The sequence below is a fragment of the Mirounga angustirostris genome, unplaced genomic scaffold (assembly GCF_029215605.1).
Source record: "Mirounga angustirostris isolate CCGP_5_RB_7025 unplaced genomic scaffold, mMirAng1.0.hap1 SCAF_1, whole genome shotgun sequence".
Lineage (NCBI taxonomy): Eukaryota > Metazoa > Chordata > Mammalia > Carnivora > Phocidae > Mirounga > Mirounga angustirostris.
Window position 1 is genome coordinate 204,537,784 of NW_026991709.1, and position 8,554 is coordinate 204,546,337.

Here is an 8,554-nt window from a genome sequence, read left to right on the forward strand (position 1 = left end):
TGGGAGGAGAAAAGGAGTTGTTAGAGGTATCAGGGATGATACCTATAGAATACTGTATTACTTATGGTAACAGTAATACAATAAAGTATCAGAACTTGACTACAGAAGAGTATCAGGATAGAATAGTATGGTATCAGAGATGACCTACACTGGAATTTATATGGGCGATAAACTTTTATCTATAAATCCAACAGGGTTTCTATTATCACAGCATACACCCTCAACAACCCTGTGAGTACTTCCTGTTATTGTCTTATTTACAGATGAAGAAACTAAAGCACAGGGAGTTTAGGCAACATATCCAAGGTCCCCCAACTAGGAAGTAGGGGAGCTGGGATTCTAACTCAGGCTGTCTGTGTCCTTGTTCAATATATTACAATGCTTCCAACCTTGCACCACATGAAATGCAAAAGAGACAGGCCTCAACTGTAAGGGAGGGTCCCGAAAAACCTAGAATCCTCCATGAGGTCATCTCTTTGACCTAAAGCCAGTTCTTCCTAGGACCTTGACCAAAGCCATTTGAACCTCTCGGTTTCTCAAGCTATAGATGAGGGGGTTGAGTGTGGGGGTGACAAGGCTGTAGAAGAGGGAGACCACATTGGCTTGCTGTGGGCTGTGGTAGGTACCTGGAACCATGTACATGAACATGGCTGCCCCATAAAAGAGCCCCACCACAGTGATGTGCGAGGAGCAGGTGGTGAAGGCCTTGTGTCAGGCATCGGCCGAGTACATGTGGAGAACAGCTCTCAACACATGGCTGTAGGAGGTGGTGATGAGTGACAGGGACAGCAGCAAGATCAGCACCCCTGAGATGGACAGCGACAACTCATGAGCAGAGTTGTCTGCACAAGAGAGCTTCAGCAGAACAGGCAGCTCACAGAAGTGATCCACAGTGTATGAGGCACAGTAGGGGAAGTGCAGGGTGATGGAGGTCTGGATGGAGGCCACAAGCACACCTGACAACCAGGAGGTGCCCACCATGACCAGGCAGACCTGATGTCTCATGAGCATAGGATAATGTAGGGGGTGGCACACGGTAAATAGCGGTCATAAGACATGAGGGATAGCAGGACACCCTCAGAGACACCCATCAGCATTAGGAAGAACATCTGAACTGCACAATCACCAAAGGAGATGGAAACCTCTCCCTGCAGGAAGTCAGCTGCCATCTTGGGGATGGTGACCAGTGGAAAGCCAACATCCAATAGGGAGAGTTGACTGAGCAGGAAGTACATGGGCGTGTGGAGCCTGGAGTCTGTGTGGATCGGGAAGAGCAGGATGGCATTGCCCAGAAGGCCCACAGTGAATATGATAGCCACAAGGGAGAACGGGACCAGATGCGACCCTGAGTGGCTGAAGAGCCCCATGAGAGTGAAGTCCAAGTCATTGACTGAATTGATTCTCTCATCCTCCAGGAAGTATCACTCATCTGTAGGAAGAACAGGATATTTGAAAAGAGTCTCAGTGGGTAATAGTTTTGTCTTATATGCCAAATAGAATTGCTTAGTAGTGGTTGCTTAAAGTCTCAAGAAGGATGATGAGCACATTCAGCCTCAGTAGGAAAAAAACAAAACAAAACATAGCATCACTGATTCATTATGTCTGCTTTGGTCAGGAGATGGGGAATAGCAAAGTCTTGCCTTTGCCTTTCAAGCAAGCACTATCCACCAACACTTGCAGTTGACCTCTCTGTCCCCGAGCTAGGGAGTACAAGTCAGTCCCAGTGGAATATTGGAATATACCTCATCCCCGATGCCCTGGGACCAAAGCAGGGGAGATGTTCCAAAGAGATTAGATATCAACTAGGGAGACCTTGCCAAAGATAATAAGGGATGATGAGCCTGAAGAAGGAATATGGAGTGTGTGGATTGTTTGGTATATGGTTAAGGGAATATACTCTGGGATAGAGGAAGATTTGAATACCAACTCAGCTGTGTCCTACCTTTGTGACTTTGGACAAGTTATTTAACCTTTCTGGGAGTCAGTTTTCCCATCTGTCTACAGAGATTAAAAAAACACTTACCTTGTAGGAGTAGCTGTGAGTATTAAATGAGATAATGAATTAAACAGCTTAGCTCAATGACAACCATATGGCAGTTTCTTGATTTAAGTTCACAATTATTACTCATATTGTAGAGGAAATGTAAACATTAAAAAGGTCAGCTGGGTAGGATGGTTCACCTATAATAGGATAATGTATGCCTGGTACTTAGCTCAGTGTCTGGCATATAGTAGGACTGTTCAATATGTATTAACCCTTTTTGTTGATGTTATTCAACATTGTAACTCTTGTCCACTTGCATGGCAAAAATTGATCAATTCAAGTTTATTCTCATCATGCTCTCCTGAAATGACAATTTCCCTGTTCTTATCCTAAATTTGTGGTTCTTTTTTTTTTTTTTTTTTTTTTTTTTTTTAAAGATTTTATTTATTTATTTGAGAGAGAGAGCACGAGCAGGGTGAAGGGCAGAGGGAGAAGCAGACTCTCCGCCGAGCAGGGAGCCCGATGCGGGACTCGATCCCGGGACTCCAGGATCATGACCTGAGCTGAAGGCAGTCGCTCAACCGACTGAGCCACCCAGGCGCCCCTAAATTTGTGGTTCTTAACCAGAGGTGATTCTGCCCTCTTTCGTGGGACATTTGCAATGTCTGGAGATATTTTCAATTGTCATGGCTGGGGTTGCTAATGGATCTAGTAGGTAGAGATCAGGGATGCTACTAAATATCCTATAATGCACAGGATGGTCCCCCCCTATCACAAAGAATTGTCTGGTCCCAAATTTCAATAGTGCCAATGTTGAGAAACCCTTCAGCTGACATCCATCCACTCTTCTCTGACCTGGAGCAGAGCCTCTGGGAGGTCTCTTGGGTCCACTGTCTTGGTCTTCTAGCAGAGATAAACTTCATGTCAGATGCATGCCTAGAGATTAATCTGTGAAGTTGAATTTCCAGGTACATTTTAAAGGAATTATTAATAAGACCAGACCCAACTTAAATCCCTGGAGAATTGCATTGTTTCCATGACTCTGTATAGAGAAGGGTTCTTTAATCATTATCCTTTGGGGCAAATTCATAGCCAGTCTCTCTGGACCTTTTCAAAGGATTTTCAAGTGGACAGTATACTTATTTCTTCTCTTTTCACCCATATCTCCCCCTTGAGCCCCCACCCCCACCCCGCCAAAGGGAAGAAAAGGGAGGTGATTCTTATTAAGCAGTTACTATGTACTGGACATCATGTTAAGGTCAGAGAAAGGTTGATGGGCTTCAGTTGAGTGTTTCTCAATGTTGGCATTATTGACATTTCAGGATGGATAATTTTAAGTATACAGGCATTTCACATTTAACATTTAAGTGTTATGGGCATTTTTTTTTAAACTTGATCTTACTGGTAAGTGTTATCATCTGCCTTGTATAGGTGAAGGAACAGATATTCAAAGAAGTGCAATAGCCAACTATACTGGGTTGAATAGCGTTGCCCCCAAATGCATGTCCACCTGGAACCTCAGAATGTGTCCCTATATGGAAAGAGGGTCTTTGCAGATATATTAAGGATCTTGAGATGAAGTCATCCTGGATTTAAGGTGTTCTCTAAATCCAGTGACTTGTGTTATTCTAAGACAAGGAGAGGACACACAGAGACACAAAGAAGGTGGCCATGTGAAGATGGAGGCAGAGATTGGACTGACCCAGCTATAAGCCAAGGAACACCAAGGATTACCAGAGCTGCCACAGTCTAGGAGAGAGGCATGGGACAGATTCTCCGTCAGACCCTCCAGAAGGATTCAATCCTGGCAACACCTTGATTTTGAACATCTGGCCTCCAGAACTGTGAGAGAACAGATGTCTGTTCTAGACCACCCAGTTTGTGTTACTTTGTTACAGCAGCCCCAGGACATTCATACACCAGTCCAAGATCACCCAGCAAACAAATGGTAGAATTAATTTTTAAACAACAGTTGGTATGATTCTAGGGTTCCTGTGTTTTTTCTTCACACCTCACTTTCCAACAAAAAATAATGGATCGATCAGATCCTGCTTTCCTAAGTAAAGCTTTGGCGTTCCTGCTCCAGTTATGTTTATTTCTTCTGTTTGACAGTTATCCTGCTGCCTGGCCTAGGGCAGGAGCCACTTCACCAGCTGTGGGTCCATGGTCTTGAATATCCTTGCCCTGATGCTCCCTCCCTCACTTACCTGGCTTTGGCACGGTGGTCCTTTCAGTGGATTTGTCAACAGCCCCCCAGTCTCCACTTTAAGAAACCATGCAAGTCAACTCTGATTTACCTCCAAGAAATGTCAGTCTACAGCACGATGTGAACTCAGTGCTACTTGCCCTGGTACCTTGGATCCTCTACCTCTAAAGACCATAGGATGTCTCCCCAATGTCTTACCTATGAAAGGCCTCCTTCCTTCCCTTATACTCAACACTGTTTCCTTGACCTCACTTTCCCTTCCAGAATTGCCAGGTGGTCCCTTTGCTAATGATGCATCCACAGAGCAGCACCTTCCCCCATTGCTGGCTTTTGGAATCTCCTCTAAGCAGCTTCTCCAACAGGACTGTGATTCCCTCTGTTGTGGTTTGCCTGGGGCTTTGCACACATTCTTCCTTCAGGACAGGATGCTTCCCTCCACTAAACCCAACTTCCCCAGTCAGGCAGCAGGAAGAACTGGACAGAGACCAGTCTGGGCTTTGGGTGTGTTGTCTCCTTGTTCTAAGTCAGCTGCCTCACACTTAGGATGAAGAGCCCCTCCAACTCCAACCATTTTTAAAAAGTAAGCTCTATACCCAACTTGGGGCTTGAACTCATGACCCTGAGATCAAGAGTCGTATGCGCTACCAACTGGGCCAGCCAGGTGCCCCTCCAACTGTTTTTTGAGTTGACTTTTAAACCCCTTCCTTTCTATGTTTTCTAATTGCTGTTTGCCTTTCAGATTTGATACTCTTTGCTGAAATGAAAGATGAGATAAGAGGCACTGGAGTTAGCAGATTCTCTGTTGCCAATAAAACCTTCACAGCATCTCCCACCTATGAAGAAGCATGGCTGAGCTCTTCTTCCATCAGACGACACAGGTGGTCCAGGGTACGTTAAAATGTTTTTATTTCTTTTAAAATCAGAAGAGAAAAGATGACTGCATCTAACCAGAGCTATAAGTGCCTTTATACCAACAACAAGCTGTAAAATATAATTTTTTAATGTTGTTTATGGAGGAAGGGGTCCACAGAAGCAAAAGTGCCTCTGGCCCATTCAAGTTACACTGCATTCCTGCCATTCCCTCTCTTTGCTAGTTTGGTAATCAAATAATCAGTACTTGAGAGTCCAATTCACAAAGTGTTTTCTGTTTGACCCTCACTCCTGACCACACAGCATGAGGAGCATAGAAGCTCTCGTTATGCATTTGCTGGATGACAAAATCTGCAAGGGAGATACTTAGTGTAATGACATGTCTAAGGTGGCACAGGGATTGATTGGCAGTTCTGGGACCTGAGCCCATTCTAACCGGTCCCAGTCATGTGTTTTTTCTAATCTGCGTGTTAAACAGAAATTTGGCTCTTTCTGTCTGGCTCTCCAAGCTGATCTGATCGATCTCTGAAAACTGCTTCGGGATGTCTGTGTTTTAGACTTTCTGGAAGGTGAGCTGAAGGTGTCTCTGGGCTGTGGGAGGGAGCATGTCCTAAATTCAATCTCTTGGCAATGATCAAGAACTCCAGGTCCTCCCAGCTCAGTAGCTTCTATGGAAGTTCATGTGTGGACGTTAAAATAAGTAACCGCCTCTACCTCCACCGCCACCCGAGGCTCGAGGCTCAAGGCAGTGCTGATGGGCTGAGGTAAAACAAATGGTAAGACGCTCACCTGTGAGCTGGGAAAGATTAAGAGGCATATACAATCTCTCTGTCCCTCCAAATGCCTGCATATACTCAAATTCTGCATGATCATAAAAATGAATATAAAACTATCAACTTCCGGGGCTCTTTCTTGCCATCAATATCTCCTGTCTAAACATGCCCACTCTCCAGAAAGTGTCACAAGCAGTGGGGTTCCAGACTCTCACCTCTACTTGCCAGGGTCTAAGAGACCCCCTCCTGGCTCCCACACATACTTCAATTCTCCTTATCCTGGGACGCCTTCTTGATAAAACCTCCCTGGAATCCAGCACCTTTGGTTAATGAATCTTGCTTTGGTCTATGGGGTGACTGACAAAACTGTCTGAGGAAAGAGGCTCTGGGGGACCGTGTTGCATCAGAAAGCTTCTTTTTATCTTCCCTTTTTATCAAAAAGAGAAAATCAATCGCGATGGGAGCTAGAGCCCTTGAGACTGAAATTATGCCAGGAGATACATTTTCCAACCTTCAGTTCCAGGAAGGTGGGAAGCACTGGGGTGGATAATTGAACTTTTCAAGGAATCTAAAGCCAAACAATAGTGTCAGATAATTCAGAAGTCTTTATTTGTCCTCTTGCGGGAGAAGGGGATGTGAGAATCATTTATTTATCTATCTATCTATCTATCTATCTATTTATTTATTTATTTTTAGCATGGACACAAATGAACCTGAACACACACAAAAACATTTCTAATTTTAGAGAATTTTTTCTGAGCAAAACAATGAAGCTGTGACGTTGGAAGAATAACCAGGAAAGAGCCCCACTTATTCTACCTATTCTTGAGTAATTCCCTTCTCTAGTTTATAATCTCTGAGGGTGCTCACAGAACTCACAGACACAAGAGGACTCAGTGAAGATCGAAGGTATTGGTAACCCATAAGCACCTTGGCAAGATAACTGAAAAAATGAGAAAGGTCTTAGTGTGTATGTAATAATACCCTGATCAAAAGCAGGTGGTGAATCAGGGAGTGCACAAGAGTAATGAATGAAGATGCAGAACTGGCTGGGCCCAGAGCTGTAAGCTTATAGGTCATAAATTACAGAGTCTTGCAGGCAAGAATCCAGGCAGCAATGGCTACAAATAAATCATGGTCAAGGAGACAATTGTTGATCCCAGCTAAAACCATCCAGGTAAGGCAGTCTGCCAAAGCGATTGCTTTGTACCCTTCTGGATGTCTTCTGGTATTTCAGGGACCATGATGGAGGTGAAAAGATGTCAAGTAAAGGAGGAGTTGGAGGAGATGAAGCCCAAAGAGGTGTGGAGGTGGGAGTCAGAGGTGACAAAAAGCGAGGACTCAGCCATGAAGATCAAATTCAGCCCAAAGAGAAGCTACTGATCCTCTGGCTTCTCCGAGAATCCCATGAGTAATTCCTTAGTAATGATTTGGCTTTTGTTTCCATGAACCTGCCCGTGCCTCATGGGAAAGACCACCAGGTCAAGGAAAGAGACAAAGAGGGTCATATATCCAGCAAAGCTATCTTTCAAATATGAAAGTGAAAGGCATTCTAAGATAAAAACTGGGAGAATTACAAGAAGACTGGAGAAGGTGGGTTTAGTAGAGGGAAGCATCCTGTCCTGAAGGAAGAATGTGTGCAAAGCCCCAAGCAAACCATGACAGAGAGAATCACAGTCCTATTGGAGAAACTGCTTAGAAGAGATTACAAAAGCCAGCAATGGGGGAAGGTGCTGCTCTGTGGATGCATCATTAGCAAAGGGACCACCTGGCAATTCTGGAATAAATAAATGTTTCTTCATTTGCTGTATGCTCCCAGGACAATTTCCAGAGATTTTAAATGGATGTCCATGTATGATTTCACTAGGTTCACCAGCAAACAGATATATGAGAGGTCTATTATGTGTGTGAGGTCTCCCTCTATATTTGGTATTTTTCAAAACCAGGTTTCTTTATTGCAGATTAAAATAAACATGAAATCTAAAAAGGCGGAAAAGTGAAAGGAAGTTAACTAAAATATAAGCTGTAAAAAACAAATAACCAAAAAGTAAGTAGATTTAAGTTATTTCCTAATGAAACAAAATTTAAGACCTGCAGTGTAGTAATAAGATTCCTGACATCTCCATGCATCTGGTGGACAGGGCAGAGCAGGGGCCTCCAGATTATAAAGCTGCTGGGGACATCTCCAAATGGCAGTCTGATAGGGATCTTGGGCTCAATATGTCCAAACTAAACTCTAACTTTCTGCTGCTTCCAAAAATGGTTTCATCGATCCAATTTCTAGTTGTGTGCATTTTTTAAGTTTGCCGTTATTTTTATTTTTTTATCTTTTAAATTTTATTTAATTTCAATTTAATTAACATATACCCTATTATTAGTTTCAGGGGTAGAATTTGGTGATTCATCAGTTGTATATAACACCCAGTGCTTATCACATCACCTGCCCTCCTTAATGCCCATCACCCAGTTAGCCCACCTCCCCTCCAGCAACCCTCAATTTGTTTCCTAGAGTTAAGAGTCTCTTATGGTTTGCCTCCCTCTCTGTTTTCGTCTTATTTTAGTTTGCTGTTACTTGTAAATGTTGCTGTTTTGCCGTCAATGAGTACACGTGCTGTTACCGAACAATCAATCACAGCCTGTAACTCAGAAAAGGAATGGGTGGGCCTTGGCGTTGCCCCAGCCAATTGCCACCCCCATCCCCTCCTTCCCCGAATCCCCACG

The 8,554-nt window shown here is 43.8% G+C and overlaps 1 pseudogene; it reads right to left on the reverse strand.

Annotated features, from left to right (window-relative positions):
* Nucleotides 1-468: 468 nt before the first annotated feature.
* LOC123863047 (olfactory receptor 2Z1-like) lies at nt 469-2,907 on the reverse strand (annotated as a pseudogene).
* Nucleotides 2,908-8,554: the final 5,647 nt, after the last annotated feature.